The sequence below is a fragment of the Phyllobates terribilis genome, unplaced genomic scaffold (assembly GCF_046119375.1).
Source record: "Phyllobates terribilis strain yellow unplaced genomic scaffold, ASM4611937v1 Scaffold_1049__1_contigs__length_452226, whole genome shotgun sequence".
Lineage (NCBI taxonomy): Eukaryota > Metazoa > Chordata > Amphibia > Anura > Dendrobatidae > Phyllobates > Phyllobates terribilis.
In genome coordinates, this window is record NW_027363809.1 from 308,180 (window position 1) to 326,376 (window position 18,197).

General features: G+C 44.7%; 8 non-coding genes and 1 pseudogene across 8 annotated transcripts; all 9 read left to right on the forward strand.

The window, feature by feature from the left end:
- The first annotated feature begins 5,501 nt into the window (after nucleotides 1-5,501).
- LOC141242711 (U2 spliceosomal RNA) lies at nucleotides 5,502-5,706 on the forward strand (annotated as a pseudogene).
- A 1,115-nt stretch (nucleotides 5,707-6,821) lies between these two features.
- Nucleotides 6,822-7,012, forward strand: LOC141242592 (U2 spliceosomal RNA). The gene has a single exon (XR_012306995.1). It is a non-coding gene; the product is annotated as a U2 spliceosomal RNA (small nuclear RNA).
- A 1,113-nt stretch (nucleotides 7,013-8,125) lies between these two features.
- On the forward strand, nucleotides 8,126-8,316 carry LOC141242593 (U2 spliceosomal RNA). The gene has a single exon (XR_012306996.1). It is a non-coding gene; the product is annotated as a U2 spliceosomal RNA (small nuclear RNA).
- Nucleotides 8,317-9,431: 1,115 nt separating this feature from the next.
- On the forward strand, nucleotides 9,432-9,622 carry LOC141242594 (U2 spliceosomal RNA). Its single transcript, XR_012306997.1, has one exon. It is a non-coding gene; the product is annotated as a U2 spliceosomal RNA (small nuclear RNA).
- A 1,115-nt stretch (nucleotides 9,623-10,737) lies between these two features.
- Nucleotides 10,738-10,928, forward strand: LOC141242595 (U2 spliceosomal RNA). Its single transcript, XR_012306998.1, has one exon. It is a non-coding gene; the product is annotated as a U2 spliceosomal RNA (small nuclear RNA).
- Nucleotides 10,929-12,043: 1,115 nt separating this feature from the next.
- On the forward strand, nucleotides 12,044-12,234 carry LOC141242597 (U2 spliceosomal RNA). Its single transcript, XR_012306999.1, has one exon. It is a non-coding gene; the product is annotated as a U2 spliceosomal RNA (small nuclear RNA).
- Nucleotides 12,235-14,564: 2,330 nt separating this feature from the next.
- Nucleotides 14,565-14,755, forward strand: LOC141242599 (U2 spliceosomal RNA). The gene has a single exon (XR_012307001.1). It is a non-coding gene; the product is annotated as a U2 spliceosomal RNA (small nuclear RNA).
- A 1,115-nt stretch (nucleotides 14,756-15,870) lies between these two features.
- Nucleotides 15,871-16,061, forward strand: LOC141242600 (U2 spliceosomal RNA). Its single transcript, XR_012307002.1, has one exon. It is a non-coding gene; the product is annotated as a U2 spliceosomal RNA (small nuclear RNA).
- A 1,115-nt stretch (nucleotides 16,062-17,176) lies between these two features.
- Nucleotides 17,177-17,367, forward strand: LOC141242601 (U2 spliceosomal RNA). Its single transcript, XR_012307003.1, has one exon. It is a non-coding gene; the product is annotated as a U2 spliceosomal RNA (small nuclear RNA).
- Nucleotides 17,368-18,197: the final 830 nt, after the last annotated feature.

Genomic DNA, 18,197 nt, shown 5'->3' on the forward strand with positions numbered 1-18,197 from the left:
CCAGCCAGGTATCCTGCCTGCAGTAGATGGAATGGGGCAATGGAACGCTGGCTGCGCGTGTCATAATAGGCTCTGAGCCTTTATATACCTGTGCACAGCAGCAGCCACCTTCAGTCTGCTGCTGGACAGCCAGCAGCAGCAGCAGCAGGAGAGGTATGTAATCAGGAGCCCTCCTGCTAAGGGTAGACAGCTGCTCGTTCCACCCCACCCCCCGCCTTAATTGGTTCTCCTCCCTTCCAAGGGTGTTGAGGCGGGTGGGAACAGCAGGGGGTGAAGGTGCTGTGTTTAAAGAGGTGGAGTTATGCAGATCTAAAACGCGTGGATTGCAGCAGCAGCAAGCCGAAAAGTGCAGGCATGTAAGGGATCTAGAGGTTGACAACATGTCTTCTTAACGGGAGTCCAGGAGCTCATCTCCACAAATGGACTTTTCAGGATCCTTGGGTGGCTCCGTAGTTTGAAACCAATTCTGGTTATCGCTTCTCGGCCTTTTGGCTCAGATCGGGGTGTTTGCCTCGGTCTGGGCTGAGGGGTGCGTATTTTCGGCTCGTGTGGTGGAGAAAGCGATCCGTGCCTTGGGCATTACAATGGCGGCTGTAAAGAATACCGTGCGATTGGAGGTTATTGAGGACCACAGACATAACATCGGCTTGGAATTTATTGTCCGGAATATAGTGATGGAATTGACGGGATTTAAACTGGAGAAGATTTTTTGTATCCAGGAGTTTCCTAAAGCTGGTAATTATGACATTTCTTTCTACTTGGAAGCAGACTGTTTGACTTTCTTTCAGCGTTTAAAAGAGAAAAGACATCATGAGTATTTACAATTTATAATCCCTAAGCCTTTGTTTTCTAATATTGAAAGGCCCATTACTGTACACATGTATAACCCGTTTGTGGAGATCCCTTTGATTAGAGCTTTCTTATCACGGTATTGCTCAGTAATAAGGGGGGGAATCATGCAAAAGAATATTTTTGCTGTTTTCAATGGGAATGTGAAATTTTGGGCTCGTTTCAAATCTGACCCTGAGGGTATTGGTGGAACCATGCACCCACCTGCAAATTTCTCCATTGGAGGAAATAGAGGATTCCTACATTATCCTGGTCAGCCCTCTTTTTGTAGGAAATGTTTTTGTTATGGCCATATAGCTGCGGAATGTACCTCTGATGTAACTTGTAGGAATTGTAAAAAATCAGGGCATGAAGCCTTTGAATGTCCCTATCCTGCAATGTGTGACTTATGTGGTGAAAATGGCCACACTTGTAGATCATGTCCTAATGTTAGCCGTCAGGTTTTTTTGGCGCGTCTTAATACTGAGAGACGTAGGACATGGGGGGAGAGACAGGGGGCTCCTCAGGCACAGGAGGGCCCTACTGAAATCCCTCCTGTTGTTCCTGAAACTACTACAATGGTGGAGGAAGTGGTGGATTTTATTCCCACTGTGGCTGAGGTGCATGATATCACTGTAGAGGGAAATCTTGGAGACCAGGTGCAGCCTGACGTGGGTGTGGCACCACCTGTAGAGTTGCCTTCTGGGTCAGGGGCTGAGACGGCTCTCAGTGAGGTAATTGAGGAGGTGGAAAGCTCTGAGGAGATGTCTGCCCCAAGTTCCGTTGACATACAGTGGTCAGTTTCTCCAGAGGAAATAGAGGCTGCCAGGATGCCTTCAGCTGAAAATGCTGCCATCGTTTGTAAAGCCTTGGCCAAACAGAAGAAGACTGGTAAAACTGTAAAGAGGTTACGAAAGAAGAAATTTGAGTCTTTTGAGTCTCACAACCCTTTTTCCGTCCTATCTGACTCTGGGGAGGACTCACATTTGAATGAACCTTATAAGGCCACTCCCATATCACCTAGTGAAGGTTTCTTAGAGGAAAAGGATGTGGCAGGCTTGGAGAGCCTATTTGAATTTTCTGAGGTGGCCTGAGACATGTTGATTTCCTTTTCTGGTCTTCCCGGTCTCCATAACCTGCATTGACACCTATGGTCCTGCGGCTGAAAATAATCTCCCAGAATGTACGTATGTTTGCATCAGCGACAAAGCGTGCCACTGTTCTGGACTATTTGGCATCTAAGGGCTGTGACATTATATGTGTTCAAGAATGTGGTTTATCTAAATTTCCTAAACAAAATGAGTGGCTGTATGGGGAGGCAGTGTGGTCCTTTTCTAATACTAACAGAAATGATGGCATTGGAATCCTTATCCAAAACAGAGACATTCGCTTAAAACAGAAAACTATTATTCTGGAAGGAAGATGTGCTTGTATCACTCTATCATACCTTGGTTGGGACTTTAAACTAATTTGCATATATGCAAATGTGGATAAAAATGAGCGCTTATCACTCTTCAAAAAATTGACTTTTTTTTTGCATGGCAAGTTGCCTGTTTTTGTTATTGGTGACTTTAACTGTATTTTTTCAAAAGAAGCAAGGGCAGGTTCATGGCAATCTAAAGTGGATGTTACAGGTAATCTATGGAACCAAATGACTAAAGACTTCTCCCTTAGGGATGCTGTGTCGGAGAAGCCGGGACCTTTTACATATCATTCAGATGATGGCCATGCCGAGTCTAGACTGGACTATTTTTTTGTTTCCTCACCGGCAGTTAAATGTGTTAAGTATTCCCAAGAGAAAGTTTGCTTCTCTGATCATGAGTGTTTGCTTGGGGTGTTTGAGGTGGATGGTTTTTTCTATGGCAAAGGGAGGTGGCGGATGAATGTGAGTGTTCTGGATGACAAGCAAGTTTTCAGGTGTTTTTCAAAAAAATACCATGGTTGGGTGAGGAGGAAAAGGGATTTTTGCAATATCTTGGAATGGTGGGTGTGGGTCAAGGTTAGAATTAGGGATTTTTTCAGGAAAATTGGCTATATTAAGGCTAAAAAGAAGAGATTATTATATACACAAATAAATAGGAGGATTTCCTTTTTGCATGAATGTAGAGCTATGGGTATAGATGTTAAAAGTGAGTTGGTTAAAATGAAGAACGAAATGGGTGATTGGATGTTTGGACGAGGAAAGGAAATCATATTCCGGTCGAGAGTGAAGTTTAGGGAACAGAATGAGAAATGTACGCGCTTCTTTTTTAAGAAAATGTGTGGTGGTAAACGGGATATGCATGTGTTAGTGAATGATAAGGGTGATGAGGTACATGGTGAGGGAGTGATCAAGGAAGTGGTTAATTTTTATAAAGGCTTGTATGGGGAGAAAAAGTGTGATTTGGGGAACGAGAATGAGTTTTTGCAGGTACTTGGAAATTTTGTTACAGAAAGTGAAAGTCAGGCATTGATGGATGATTTAACAGAGAAAGAATTGTTGGGTGTGATCTCCAAGTCTCCGAAGAACAAATCCCCTGGGCAGGATGGAATCCCATGTGATTTTTATGCAAAATATTGGGACGTTGTTTCTCAGGATCTGTTTGAAGTCATGAAATCCTTGTTTGCCGGAGTGAGTATGCCTGAGTGTATGAAGGGAGGTTTGGTTGTGTTATTGTTTAAAAAAGGTGATAGAAAGAGGCTAGCCAACTGGAGACCAATTACGCTGCTTAATGCTGATTATAAGATTTTTGCGAAAATTTTGGCTTGTCGTATGAGAGAAGTGATAGCATCTGTGATTGAGGAGGAACAAGTGTGTGCAGTGCCTGAACGGAGGATACAAGAGAACATTTGTCTGGTGAGGGATGTGCTAGAGGATTGTAAGAGTAGAAAGAAAGGTGTGATTGTATGTGCGCTTGACTTTGAAAAGGCCTTTGATTGTGTGGCTCATGTGTTTTTGTTTAATGTGTTGTTGAAGATGGGCTTTCCAGAGCGCTTGGTTAGATTGATTATGGGAATGTATGAGGGTGCTAGAAGTGTGGTGCAGGTGAATGGTTTTTTATCTGAGTCTTTTGAAATATTGTCAGGGGTGAGGCAGGGATGCCCGCTTTCTCCAATCATGTTTATTTGTGTGATGGAGCCTCTTCTCCAGCTTATTAGAAGGGATACAGTTTTAAAGGGGTTTTTGATCCCTGGCTGTGATGGTAAGGCTATTAAAGTGATTGGTTATATGGATGATGTGTGTGTGTTGTGTGATTCTGAGAGTGATGTCGCAAGGGTTAAATGGTTAGTCCAATGTTTTTGTGTGGCCTCTGCTTTCAAAATAAATTGGGAAAAAAGTAAGGTTAAGGGATTTTTTAGTAGTAAAAAAGTGAGTGATGCAGATATGGAATGTGTGGAAGGGGGGATTAAAGTGTTGGGGGTGTGTCTGGATGAGAGTTTAAAAGGGGACAAGAGTTGGGAGGATCTGGGTGGTAAAATTGCAAGGAAATTGGAATTATGGCGTCTGCGTGATCTGTCCTTTACTGGGAAAATTTTAATCATTAAAAGTATCATTCTCCCTATGCTTATTTATGTAGCTTTGATTTTTCCCCCATCTGTTGGAGTTTTGAAGAAGATTAATAGATTACTTTTTGTGTTCCTTTGGGGCAGTAATATAGAGAAGGCCAAGAGGGAATTTCTTCATAGGTGTAAAAGGAATGGTGGCCTAGGATTCCCTAACATCGAGACTTTTATTGGTCTGAATTGTATTAGTTTTTTTGCAGGACTTTTATTAAAGCAATCCAAGGCTGCATGTATGTGTAGATACCTTGGAGGCTCCGTCTTCCATCGGTTAAAATGGATGAATTATGATAACTGTAAACCTACTGCTTATGTATGCCCTTATTGGTACCTACAATTGGAATGTTTTATCAAAAAATTTCATCTTGAGAAAGTTCAGATGGTGAGTTTTCTGAAGAATAAAAGCATGGTGAAAAGGATGTGTGCGGATAATAGGATGTGTGAAATTAATGGGTTAAGGTCAGCTGAAGCGGAGGATGTCTGGTGTAAGCTGGTCAAACATGATATGTCTAACAAACAGAAAGATTTAGTTTGGATGTCTTTGCATGGGATTTTACCTGTGAGGAGTGTACAAAAAAGGAAAGGGTTGGCGGTGTCTGAAAGGTGTCCGAGAGAGCGGTGTGGGTGTAATGAAGAGGTCCATCATGTTCTATGGTCATGTAGGTTTGCGAAGGATGTTTGGTCTAAATTGGGTGGGTTATGTATGGAATTGACTGGGGTGAAACGTTTGAATTTTGAAATTGTCATGTTTGGGTTATGCATGTTAAACCGTGAAAAGGATAGGATTTTGTGGCTGTTTTTGGCTTGTGTGAAGGAGGTTTTGTGGAATTGCCGGAACTTGTATGTGTTTAAAAATGAGCGTTTTGAGGTGGATGATTGTGTTAAAATGGTCCTTGAGAAGTTATATTTCTATTATAAGTGTGATATGAAAGGTGGGATGGATGCAGAGGGAGTATGGAAATTCCGGAAATGGAAACATATAATTAGTCTGTAATTTTGTTTTTTTCTGATGTGTATATTGCATTTTTTCAATTTAATTGGATAATAAAAGAAACCATCATGATGAGTTTTAAACGATAAATGATTGTGGAATGGTTGTTTTTTTCAGATGAGGAGACGACCTTTTATTCTGCATTATTGTTTTAAACCTGAATGGTTTTGTAAAAAAAAAAAAAAAAAAAAAAATCTGTTCTTATCAGTTTAATATCTGATACGTCCCCTATCTGGGGACCATATATTAAATGGATTTTTAGAACAGGGAGATGGAAAAAGAGCTTGCTCTGTCCACTCCACGCATTGACCTGGTATTGCAGTATCTCCAGGACCGGTGCACCCCTTCTTTATTGCAGTTTCTAAAATCAGAAAGAATTGAATTCAATGTTTTTTGTTCATTTTGCTTGTTTGTCGGATTTGGGGATGGACTCTTTGGCTTTGCTTTTCTTCTCCTCATTGGATTTTTCATGTTCAAAGTTGCAGAAGCCAGATTACAAGCTCATTTTGGTTCAACTTCAGCAACTGTGCATTGCATTGCCATGTAATGTGATGCAATGCTATCTTTCTAGCTCTCCCTTTTTACTTCCTTTTGGATAAACAGACATATTAGGCAAGCATTTTGGAGCTTTCACCTAAATAACTACAGGTGGTGAGATAAGCTGCACAATATAATTGACCTTTCAGTATATTGTTGCACACACACCATCTATTTAGCAAATGCCCTTGTTATCAACAGCAGTCTTTTAAACTCACCTGAGCTAACAGGTATGTGCGCTGGTTACTCTGCTGCGCTTAAAATTTCTTTTTTGGTTTGCTACAATGCCTTTTCTGAAACGTTGTCTCCTTCTGCTGGAACACTGACTTCTTTCATTTAATGCCTGCAGACTATAAAAGAGAACCCAACCCAAAAAGTTTGGTTGATTAGTCTGTGGCATTCTGTTAAACTGTTGCTTATGGCGGTCTCTGTGAGCTTCTCAGCGACATTCAGCCAGCCAGGTATCCTGCCTGCAGTAGATGGAATGTGGCAATGGAACGCTGGCTGCGCGTGTCATAATAGGCTCTGAGCCTTTATATACCTGTGCACAGCAGCAGCCACCTTCAGTCTGCTGCTGGACAGCCAGCAGCAGCAGCAGCAGGAGAGGTATGTAATCAGGAGCCCTCCTGCTAAGGGTAGACAGCTGCTCGTTCCACCCCACCCCCCGCCTTAATTGGTTCTCCTCCCTTCCAACGGTGTTGAGGCGGGTGGGAACAGCAGGGGGTGAAGGTGCTGTGTTTAAAGAGGTGGAGTTATGCAGATCTAAAACGCGTGGATTGCAGCAGCAGCAAGCCGAAAAGTGCAGGCATGTAAGGGATCTAGAGGTTGACAACATGTCTTCTTAACGGGAGTCCAGGAGCTCATCTCCACAAATGGACTTTTCAGGATCCTTGGGTGGCTCCGTAGTTTGAAACCAATTCTGGTTATCGCTTCTCGGCCTTTTGGCTAAGATCAAGTGTAGTATCTGTTCTTATCAGTTTAATATCTGATACGTCCCCTATCTGGGGACCATATATTAAATGGATTTTTAGAACAGGGAGATGGAAAAAGAGCTTGCTCTGTCCACTCCACGCATTGACCTGGTATTGCAGTATCTCCAGGACCGGTGCACCCCTTCTTTAATGCAGTTTCTAAAATCAGAAAGAATTGAATTCAATGTTTTTTGTTCATTTTGCTTGTTTGTCGGATTTGGGGATGGACTCTTTGGCTTTGCTTTTCTTCTCCTCATTGGATTTTTCATGTTCAAAGTTGCAGAAGCCAGATTACAAGCTCATTTTGGTTCAACTTCAGCAACTGTGCATTGCATTGCCATGTAATGTGATGCAATGCTATCTTTCTAGCTCTCCCTTTTTACTTCCTTTTGGATAAACAGACATATTAGGCAAGCATTTTGGAGCTTTCACCTAAATAACTACAGGTGGTGAGATAAGCTGCACAATATAATTGACCTTTCAGTATATTGTTGCACACACACCATCTATTTAGCAAATGCCCTTGTTATCAACAGCAGCCTTTTAAACTCACCTGAGCTAACAGGTATGTGCGCTGGTTACTCTGCTGCGCTTAAAATTACTTTTTTGGTTTGCTACAATGCCTTTTCTGAAACGTTGTCTCCTTCTGCTGGAACACTGACTTCTTTCATTTAATGCCTGCAGACTATAAAAGAGAACCCAACCCAAAAAGTTTGGTTGATTAGTCTGTGGCATTCTGTTAAACTGTTGCTTATGGCGGTCTCTGTGAGCTTCTCAGCGACATTCAGCCAGCCAGGTATCCTGCCTGCGAGTAGATGGAATGTGGCAATGGAACGCTGGCTGCGCGTGTCATAATAGGCTCTGAGCCTTTATATACCTGTGCACAGCAGCAGCCACCTTCAGTCTGCTGCTGGACAGCCAGCAGCAGCAGCAGGAGAGGTATGTAATCAGGAGCCCTCCTGCTAAGGGTAGACAGCTGCTCGTTCCACCCCACCCCCCGCCTTAATTGGTTCTCCTCCCTTCCAACGGTGTTGAGGCGGGTGGGAACAGCAGGGGGTGAAGGTGCTGTGTTTAAAGAGGTGGAGTTATGCAGATCTAAAACGCGTGGATTGCAGCAGCAGCAAGCCGAAAAGTGCAGGCATGTAAGGGATCTAGAGGTTGACAACATGTCTTCTTAACGGGAGTCCAGGAGCTCATCTCCACAAATGGACTTTTCAGGATCCTTGGGTGGCTCCGTAGTTTGAAACCAATTCTGGTTATCGCTTCTCGGCCTTTTGGCTAAGATCAAGTGTAGTATCTGTTCTTATCAGTTTAATATCTGATACGTCCCCTATCTGGGGACCATATATTAAATGGATTTTTAGAACAGGGAGATGGAAAAAGAGCTTGCTCTGTCCACTCCACGCATTGACCTGGTATTGCAGTATCTCCAGGACCGGTGCACCCCTTCTTTAATGCAGTTTCTAAAATCAGAAAGAATTGAATTCAATGTTTTTTGTTCATTTTGCTTGTTTGTCGGATTTGGGGATGGACTCTTTGGCTTTGCTTTTCTTCTCCTCATTGGATTTTTCATGTTCAAAGTTGCAGAAGCCAGATTACAAGCTCATTTTGGTTCAACTTCAGCAACTGTGCATTGCATTGCCATGTAATGTGATGCAATGCTATCTTTCTAGCTCTCCCTTTTTACTTCCTTTTGGATAAACAGACATATTAGGCAAGCATTTTGGAGCTTTCACCTAAATAACTACAGGTGGTGAGATAAGCTGCACAATATAATTGACCTTTCAGTATATTGTTGCACACACACCATCTATTTAGCAAATGCCCTTGTTATCAACAGCAGCCTTTTAAACTCACCTGAGCTAACAGGTATGTGCGCTGGTTACTCTGCTGCGCTTAAAATTTCTTTTTTGGTTTGCTACAATGCCTTTTCTGAAACGTTGTCTCCTTCTGCTGGAACACTGACTTCTTTCATTTAATGCCTGCAGACTATAAAAGAGAACCCAACCCAAAAAGTTTGGTTGATTAGTCTGTGGCATTCTGTTAAACTGTTGCTTATGGCGGTCTCTGTGAGCTTCTCAGCGACATTCAGCCAGCCAGGTATCCTGCCTGCAGTAGATGGAATGTGGCAATGGAACGCTGGCTGCGCGTGTCATAATAGGCTCTGAGCCTTTATATACCTGTGCACAGCAGCAGCCACCTTCAGTCTGCTGCTGGACAGCCAGCAGCAGCAGCAGCAGGAGAGGTATGTAATCAGGAGCCCTCCTGCTAAGGGTAGACAGCTGCTCGTTCCACCCCACCCCCCGCCTTAATTGGTTCTCCTCCCTTCCAACGGTGTTGAGGCGGGTGGGAACAGCAGGGGGTGAAGGTGCTGTGTTTAAAGAGGTGGAGTTATGCAGATCTAAAACGCGTGGATTGCAGCAGCAGCAAGCCGAAAAGTGCAGGCATGTAAGGGATCTAGAGGTTGACAACATGTCTTCTTAACGGGAGTCCAGGAGCTCATCTCCACAAATGGACTTTTCAGGATCCTTGGGTGGCTCCGTAGTTTGAAACCAATTCTGGTTATCGCTTCTCGGCCTTTTGGCTAAGATCAAGTGTAGTATCTGTTCTTATCAGTTTAATATCTGATACGTCCCCTATCTGGGGACCATATATTAAATGGATTTTTAGAACAGGGAGATGGAAAAAGAGCTTGCTCTGTCCACTCCACGCATTGACCTGGTATTGCAGTATCTCCAGGACCGGTGCACCCCTTCTTTAATGCAGTTTCTAAAATCAGAAAGAATTGAATTCAATGTTTTTTGTTCATTTTGCTTGTTTGTCGGATTTGGGGATGGACTCTTTGGCTTTGCTTTTCTTCTCCTCATTGGATTTTTCATGTTCAAAGTTGCAGAAGCCAGATTACAAGCTCATTTTGGTTCAACTTCAGCAACTGTGCATTGCATTGCCATGTAATGTGATGCAATGCTATCTTTCTAGCTCTCCCTTTTTACTTCCTTTTGGATAAACAGACATATTAGGCAAGCATTTTGGAGCTTTCACCTAAATAACGACAGGTGGTGAGATAAGCTGCACAATATAATTGACCTTTCAGTATATTGTTGCACACACACCATCTATTTAGCAAATGCCCTTGTTATCAACAGCAGCCTTTTAAACTCACCTGAGCTAACAGGTATGTGCGCTGGTTACTCTGCTGTGCTTAAAATTTCTTTTTTGGTTTGCTACAATGCCTTTTCTGAAACGTTGTCTCCTTCTGCTGGAACACTGACTTCTTTCATTTAATGCCTGCAGACTATAAAAGAGAACCCAACCCAAAAAGTTTGGTTGATTAGTCTGTGGCATTCTGTTAAACTGTTGCTTATGGCGGTCTCTGTGAGCTTCTCAGCGACATTCAGCCAGCCAGGTATCCTGCCTGCAGTAGATGGAATGTGGCAATGGAACGCTGGCTGCGCGTGTCATAATAGGCTCTGAGCCTTTATATACCTGTGCACAGCAGCAGCCACCTTCAGTCTGCTGCTGGACAGCCAGCAGCAGCAGCAGCAGGAGAGGTATGTAATCAGGAGCCCTCCTGCTAAGGGTAGACAGCTGCTCGTTCCACCCCACCCCCCGCCTTAATTGGTTCTCCTCCCTTCCAACGGTGTTGAGGCGGGTGGGAACAGCAGGGGGTGAAGGTGCTGTGTTTAAAGAGGTGGAGTTATGCAGATCTAAAACGCGTGGATTGCAGCAGCAGCAAGCCGAAAAGTGCAGGCATGTAAGGGATCTAGAGGTTGACAACATGTCTTCTTAACGGGAGTCCAGGAGCTCATCTCCACAAATGGACTTTTCAGGATCCTTGGGTGGCTCCGTAGTTTGAAACCAATTCTGGTTATCGCTTCTCGGCCTTTTGGCTAAGATCAAGTGTAGTATCTGTTCTTATCAGTTTAATATCTGATACGTCCCCTATCTGGGGACCATATATTAAATGGATTTTTAGAACAGGGAGATGGAAAAAGAGCTTGCTCTGTCCACTCCACGCATTGACCTGGTATTGCAGTATCTCCAGGACCGGTGCACCCCTTCTTTAATGCAGTTTCTAAAATCAGAAAGAATTGAATTCAAAGTTTTTTGTTCATTTTGCTTGTTTGTCGGATTTGGGGATGGACTCTTTGGCTTTGCTTTTCTTCTCCTCATTGGATTTTTCATGTTCAAAGTTGCAGAAGCCAGATTACAAGCTCATTTTGGTTCAACTTCAGCAACTGTGCATTGCATTGCCATGTAATGTGATGCAATGCTATCTTTCTAGCTCTCCCTTTTTACTTCCTTTTGGATAAACAGACATATTAGGCAAGCATTTTGGAGCTTTCACCTAAATAACTACAGGTGGTGAGATAAGCTGCACAATATAATTGACCTTTCAGTATATTGTTGCACACACACCATCTATTTAGCAAATGCCCTTGTTATCAACAGCAGCCTTTTAAACTCACCTGAGCTAACAGGTATGTGCGCTGGTTACTCTGCTGCGCTTAAAATTTCTTTTTTGGTTTGCTACAATGCCTTTTCTGAAACGTTGTCTCCTTCTGCTGGAACACTGACTTCTTTCATTTAATGCCTGCAGACTATAAAAGAGAACCCAACCCAAAAAGTTTGGTTGATTAGTCTGTGGCATTCTGTTAAACTGTTGCTTATGGCGGTCTCTGTGAGCTTCTCAGCGACATTCAGCCAGCCAGGTATCCTGCCTGCAGTAGATGGAATGTGGCAATGGAACGCTGGCTGCGCGTGTCATAATAGGCTCTGAGCCTTTATATACCTGTGCACAGCAGCAGCCACCTTCAGTCTGCTGCTGGACAGCCAGCAGCAGCAGCAGCAGGAGAGGTATGTAATCAGGAGCCCTCCTGCTAAGGGTAGACAGCTGCTCGTTCCACCCCACCCCCCGCCTTAATTGGTTCTCCTCCCTTCCAACGGTGTTGAGGCGGGTGGGAACAGCAGGGGGTGAAGGTGCTGTGTTTAAAGAGGTGGAGTTATGCAGATCTAAAATGCGTGGATTGCAGCAGCAGCAAGCCGAAAAGTGCAGGCATGTAAGGGATCTAGAGGTTGACAACATGTCTTCTTAACGGGAGTCCAGGAGCTCATCTCCACAAATGGACTTTTCAGGATCCTTGGGTGGCTCCGTAGTTTGAAACCAATTCTGGTTATCGCTTCTCGGCCTTTTGGCTAAGATCAAGTGTAGTATCTGTTCTTATCAGTTTAATATCTGATACGTCCCCTATCTGGGGACCATATATTAAATGGATTTTTAGAACAGGGAGATGGAAAAAGAGCTTGCTCTGTCCACTCCACGCATTGACCTGGTATTGCAGTATCTCCAGGACCGGTGCACCCCTTCTTTAATGCAGTTTCTAAAATCAGAAAGAATTGAATTCAATGTTTTTTGTTCATTTTGCTTGTTTGTCGGATTTGGGGATGGACTCTTTGGCTTTGCTTTTCTTCTCCTCATTGGATTTTTCATGTTCAAAATTGCAGAAGCCAGATTACAAGCTCATTTTGGTTCAACTTCAGCAACTGTGCATTGCATTGCCATGTAATGTGATGCAATGCTATCTTTCTAGCTCTCCCTTTTTACTTCCTTTTGGATAAACAGACATATTAGGCAAGCATTTTGGAGCTTTCACCTAAATAACTACAGGTGGTGAGATAAGCTGCACAATATAATTGACCTTTCAGTATATTGTTGCACACACACCATCTATTTAGCAAATGCCCTTGTTATCAACAGCAGCCTTTTAAACTCACCTGAGCTAACAGGTATGTGCGCTGGTTACTCTGCTGCGCTTAAAATGTCTTTTTTGGTTTGCTATAATGCCTTTTCTGAAACGTTGTCTCCTTCTGCTGGAACACTGACTTCTTTCATTTAATGCCTGCAGACTATAAAAGAGAACCCAACCCAAAAAGTTTGGTTGATTAGTCTGTGGCATTCTGTTAAACTGTTGCTTATGGCGGTCTCTGTGAGCTTCTCAGCGACATTCAGCCAGCCAGGTATCCTGCCTGCAGTAGATGGAATGTGGCAATGGAACGCTGGCTGCGCGTGTCATAATAGGCTCTGAGCCTTTATATACCTGTGCACAGCAGCAGCCACCTTCAGTCTGCTGCTGGACAGCCAGCAGCAGCAGCAGCAGGAGAGGTATGTAATCAGGAGCCCTCCTGCTAAGGGTAGACAGCTGCTCGTTCCACCCCACCCCCCGCCTTAATTGGTTCTCCTCCCTTCCAACGGTGTTGAGGCGGGTGGGAACAGCAGGGGGTGAAGGTGCTGTGTTTAAAGAGGTGGAGTTATGCAGATCTAAAACGCGTGGATTGCAGCAGCAGCAAGCCGAAAAGTGCAGGCATGTAAGTGTAGCACCCTGAGGATTCGGCTGCTACAGGGGTATTGCACCTCAACCCAGAGGTGTGATATTCCACTCCCGGGTAAGGATGGAGTGTGGAACTGAGCTCAGATAGACTGCATGCACTACATACATCCCATTCCAGAGGAGCAGGCCGACGGTACTCCCACTTGGAAATGTGCAGGTACAACCGAGCCTGTTCCTGGCTGGAGTGGGAGGGGGGTGGTACATCCCATGTAGTGTAGGGGCAGATAGGGGGAGCAGTCTGGGTAGTGTTAGGAGCTCATTGGGTGCTGGTCACCTGAGCTCACACATAGAGGGATATATAAGGAGGGCACCAACTTAGAATCAGGGTCAGACGCAGAGAGTCAGTCAGCTGCAGAGGACAAGTCTGATGCAGAGAGCAGGAAACAGCAGCCCTGGAGAGAGAGGAGAAAGAAAGAGAAAGACCCAGAGGGGGAAGACTGAAGGGACCCAAGAACCCAAATTAGAGCACCGGGTGAGGAGTCAGCATCAGGGTACCGGAACCCAAGCTGGTGGGGGCAAAAACAATCCCTAGCCAGAGACCGGAGACCGTGGGCAGTGTCTGTCACGGTCACCCACCACATTCACCCCGAAGGCACACCACATGCAGGGTCAGGGAACCCAGGGCCAAGGGTGTCCCAAAAGAAGGCCCGAGGGAGCTGGACCTAGGTGAATCCCTGGTGGGGACGGCTGAAGAAAGGACAGAGGGAGAGCTCAGGGCCACGCTCCGGACTTGTTTGGGGGTTGGCTGTATCCAGGACCTGGTGGACGCAGCACGGCTCGGGTGGTCACTAGCGGCTGGAGTGACCGAAACATCAGCAGTAAGTAAACTCCCTTAACTGCACAACCCGAGTCTGTCTTCATTGCCGGCTGCACCGCACCACCACAACCCCCATCCTCTGCGCCTGTCCCCTCTGAGGCTATACCCCTCCCGTTGGGGGTTATCCCACCAAGCTGCGCATCCACCATCAGCCTCAGCGGACCCTGCTGCAGCGGCGGCCACAGTGACCGCATCACAACGGGTGGCGTAGTCGACACAAAAGAACTTTAGTAACATCTGTAAAGCTGCCACATAACACTGAGCTTGACGCCCTGGGCACGGGGCCGGGTCACAGCCGCTCGGAGACTACAACCCCCCATCTGATCCGGTGCCGGGTATTCCCCTCAAAAAGGAATATGTCCCAGGGGGCGCGTCATAAGGGATCTAGAGGTTGACAACATGTCTTCTTAACGGGAGTCCAGGAGCTCATCTCCACAAATGGACTTTTCAGGATCCTTGGGTGGCTCCGTAGTTTGAAACCAATTCTGGTTATCGCTTCTCGGCCTTTTGGCTAAGATCAAGTGTAGTATCTGTTCTTATCAGTTTAATATCTGATACGTCCCCTATCTGGGGACCATATATTAAATGGATTTTTAGAACAGGGAGATGGAAAAAGAGCTTGCTCTGTCCACTCCACGCATTGACCTGGTATTGCAGTATCTCCAGGACCGGTGCACCCCTTCTTTAATGCAGTTTCTAAAATCAGAAAGTATTGAATTCAATGTTTTTTGTTCATTTTGCTTGTTTGTCGGATTTGGGGATGGACTCTTTGGCTTTGCTTTTCTTCTCCTCATTGGATTTTTCATGTTCAAAGTTGCAGAAGCCAGATTACAAGCTCATTTTGGTTCAACTTCAGCAACTGTGCATTGCATTGCCATGTAATGTGATGCAATGCTATCTTTCTAGCTCTCCCTTTTTACTTCCTTTTGGATAAACAGACATATTAGGCAAGCATTTTGGAGCTTTCACCTAAATAACTACAGGTGGTGAGATAAGCTGCACAATATAATTGACCTTTCAGTATATTGTTGCACACACACCATCTATTTAGCAAATGCCCTTGTTATCAACAGCAGCCTTTTAAACTCACCTGAGCTAACAGGTATGTGCGCTGGTTACTCTGCTGCGCTTAAAATCTCTTTTTTGGTTTGCTACAATGCCTTTTCTGAAACGTTGTCTCCTTCTGCTGGAACACTGACTTCTTTCATTTAATGCCTGCAGACTATAAAAGAGAACCCAACCCAAAAAGTTTGGTTGATTAGTCTGTGGCATTCTGTTAAACTGTTGCTTATGGCGGTCTCTGTGAGCTTCTCAGCGACATTCAGCCAGCCAGGTATCCTGCCTGCAGTAGATGGAATGTGGCAATGGAACGCTGGCTGCGCGTGTCATAATAGGCTCTGAGCCTTTATATACCTGTGCACAGCAGCAGCCACCTTCAGTCTGCTGCTGGACAGCCAGCAGCAGCAGCAGCAGGAGAGGTATGTAATCAGGAGCCCTCCTGCTAAGGGTAGACAGCTGCTCGTTCCACCCCACCCCCCGCCTTAATTGGTTCTCCTCCCTTCCAACGGTGTTGAGGCGGGTGGGAACAGCAGGGGGTGAAGGTGCTGTGTTTAAAGAGGTGGAGTTATGCAGATCTAAAACGCGTGGATTGCAGCAGCAGCAAGCCGAAAAGTGCAGGCATGTAAGGGATCTAGAGGTTGACAACATGTCTTCTTAACGGGAGTCCAGGAGCTCATCTCCACAAATGGACTTTTCAGGATCCTTGGGTGGCTCCGTAGTTTGAAACCAATTCTGGTTATCGCTTCTCGGCCTTTTGGCTAAGATCAAGTGTAGTATCTGTTCTTATCAGTTTAATATCTGATACGTCCCCTATCTGGGGACCATATATTAAATGGATTTTTAGAACAGGGAGATGGAAAAAGAGCTTGCTCTGTCCACTCCACGCATTGACCTGGTATTGCAGTATCTCCAGGACCGGTGCACCCCTTCTTTAATGCAGTTTCTAAAATCAGAAAGAATTGAATTCAATGCTTTTTGTTCATTTTGCTTGTTTGTCGGATTTGGGGATGGACTCTTTGGCTTTGCTTTTCTTCTCCTCATTGGATTTTTCATGTTCAAAGTTGCAGAAGCCAGATTACAAGCTCATTTTGGTTCAACTTCAGCAACTGTGCATTGCATTGCCATGTAATGTGATGCAATGCTATCTTTCTAGCTCTCCCTTTTTACTTCCTTTTGGATAAACAGACATATTAGGCAAGCATTTTGGAGCTTTCACCTAAATAACTACAGGTGGTGAGATAAGCTGCACAATATAATTGACCTTTCAGTATATTGTTGCACACACACCATCTATTTAGCAAATGCCCTTGTTATCAACAGCAGCCTTTTAAACTCACCTGAGCTAACAGGTATGTGCACTGGTTACTCTGCTGCGCTTAAAATTTCTTTTTTGGTTTGCTACAATGCCTTTTCTGAAACGTTGTCTCCTTCTGCTGGAACACTGACTTCTTTCATTTAATGCCTGCAGACTATAAAAGAGAACCCAACCCAAAAAGTTTGGTTGATTAGTCTGTGGCATTCTGTTAAACTGTTGCTTATGGCGGTCTCTGTGAGCTTCTCAGCGACATTCAGCCAGCCAGGTATCCTGCCTGCAGTAGATGGAATGTGGCAATGGAACGCTGGCTGCGCGTGTCATAATAGGCTCTGAGCCTTTATATACCTGTGCACAGCAGCAGCCACCTTCAGTCTGCTGCTGGACAGCCAGCAGCAGCAGCAGCAGGAGAGGTATGTAATCAGGAGCCCTCCTGCTAAGGGTAGACAGCTGCTCGTTCCACCCCACCCCCCGCCTTAATTGGTTCTCCTCCCTTCCAACGGTGTTGAGGCGGGTGGGAACAGCAGGGGGTGAAGGTGCTGTGTTTAAAGAGGTGGAGTTATGCAGATCTAAAACGCGTGGATTGCAGCAGCAGCAAGCCGAAAAGTGCAGGCATGTAAGGGAACTAGAGGTTGACAACATGTCTTCTTAACGGGAGTCCAGGAGCTCATCTCCACAAATGGACTTTTCAGGATCCTTGGGTGGCTCCGTAGTTTGAAACCAATTCTGGTTATCGCTTCTCGGCCTTTTGGCTAAGATCAAGTGTAGTATCTGTTCTTATCAGTTTAATATCTGATACGTCCCCTATCTGGGGACCATATATTAAATGGATTTTTAGAACAGGGAGATGGAAAAAGAGCTTGCTCTGTCCACTCCACGCATTGACCTGGTATTGCAGTATCTCCAGGACCGGTGCACCCCTTCTTTAATGCAGTTTCTAAAATCAGAAAGAATTGAATTCAATGTTTTTTGTTCATTTTGCTTGTTTGTCGGATTTGGGGATGGACTCTTTGGCTTTGCTTTTCTTCTCCTCATTGGATTTTTCATGTTCAAAGTTGCAGAAGCCAGATTACAAGCTCATTTTGGTTCAACTTCAGCAACTGTGCATTGCATTGCCATGTAATGTGATGCAATGCTATCTTTCTAGCTCTCCCTTTTTACTTCCTTTTGGATAAACAGACATATTAGGCAAGCATTTTGGAGCTTTCACCTAAATAACTACAGGTGGTGAGATAAGCTGCACAATATAATTGACCTTTCAGTATATTGTTGCACACACACCATCTATTTAGCAAATGCCCTTGTTATCAACAGCAGCCTTTTAAACTCACCTGAGCTAACAGGTATGTGCGCTGGTTACTCTGCTGCGCTTAAAATTTCTTTTTTGGTTTGCTACAATGCCTTTTCTGAAACGTTGTCTCCTTCTGCTGGAACACTGACTTCTTTCATTTAATGCCTGCAGACTATAAAAGAGAACCCAACCCAAAAAGTTTGGTTGATTAGTCTGTGGCATTCTGTTAAACTGTTGCTTATGGCGGTCTCTGTGAGCTTCTCAGCGACATTCAGCCAGCCAGGTATCCTGCCTGCAGTAGATGGAATGTGGCAATGGAACGCTGGCTGCGCGTGTCATAATAGGCTCTGAGCCTTTATATACCTGTGCACAGCAGCAGCCACCTTCAGTCTGCTGCTGGACAGCCAGCAGCAGCAGCAGGAGAGGTATGTAATCAGGAGCCCTCCTGCTAAGGGTAGACAG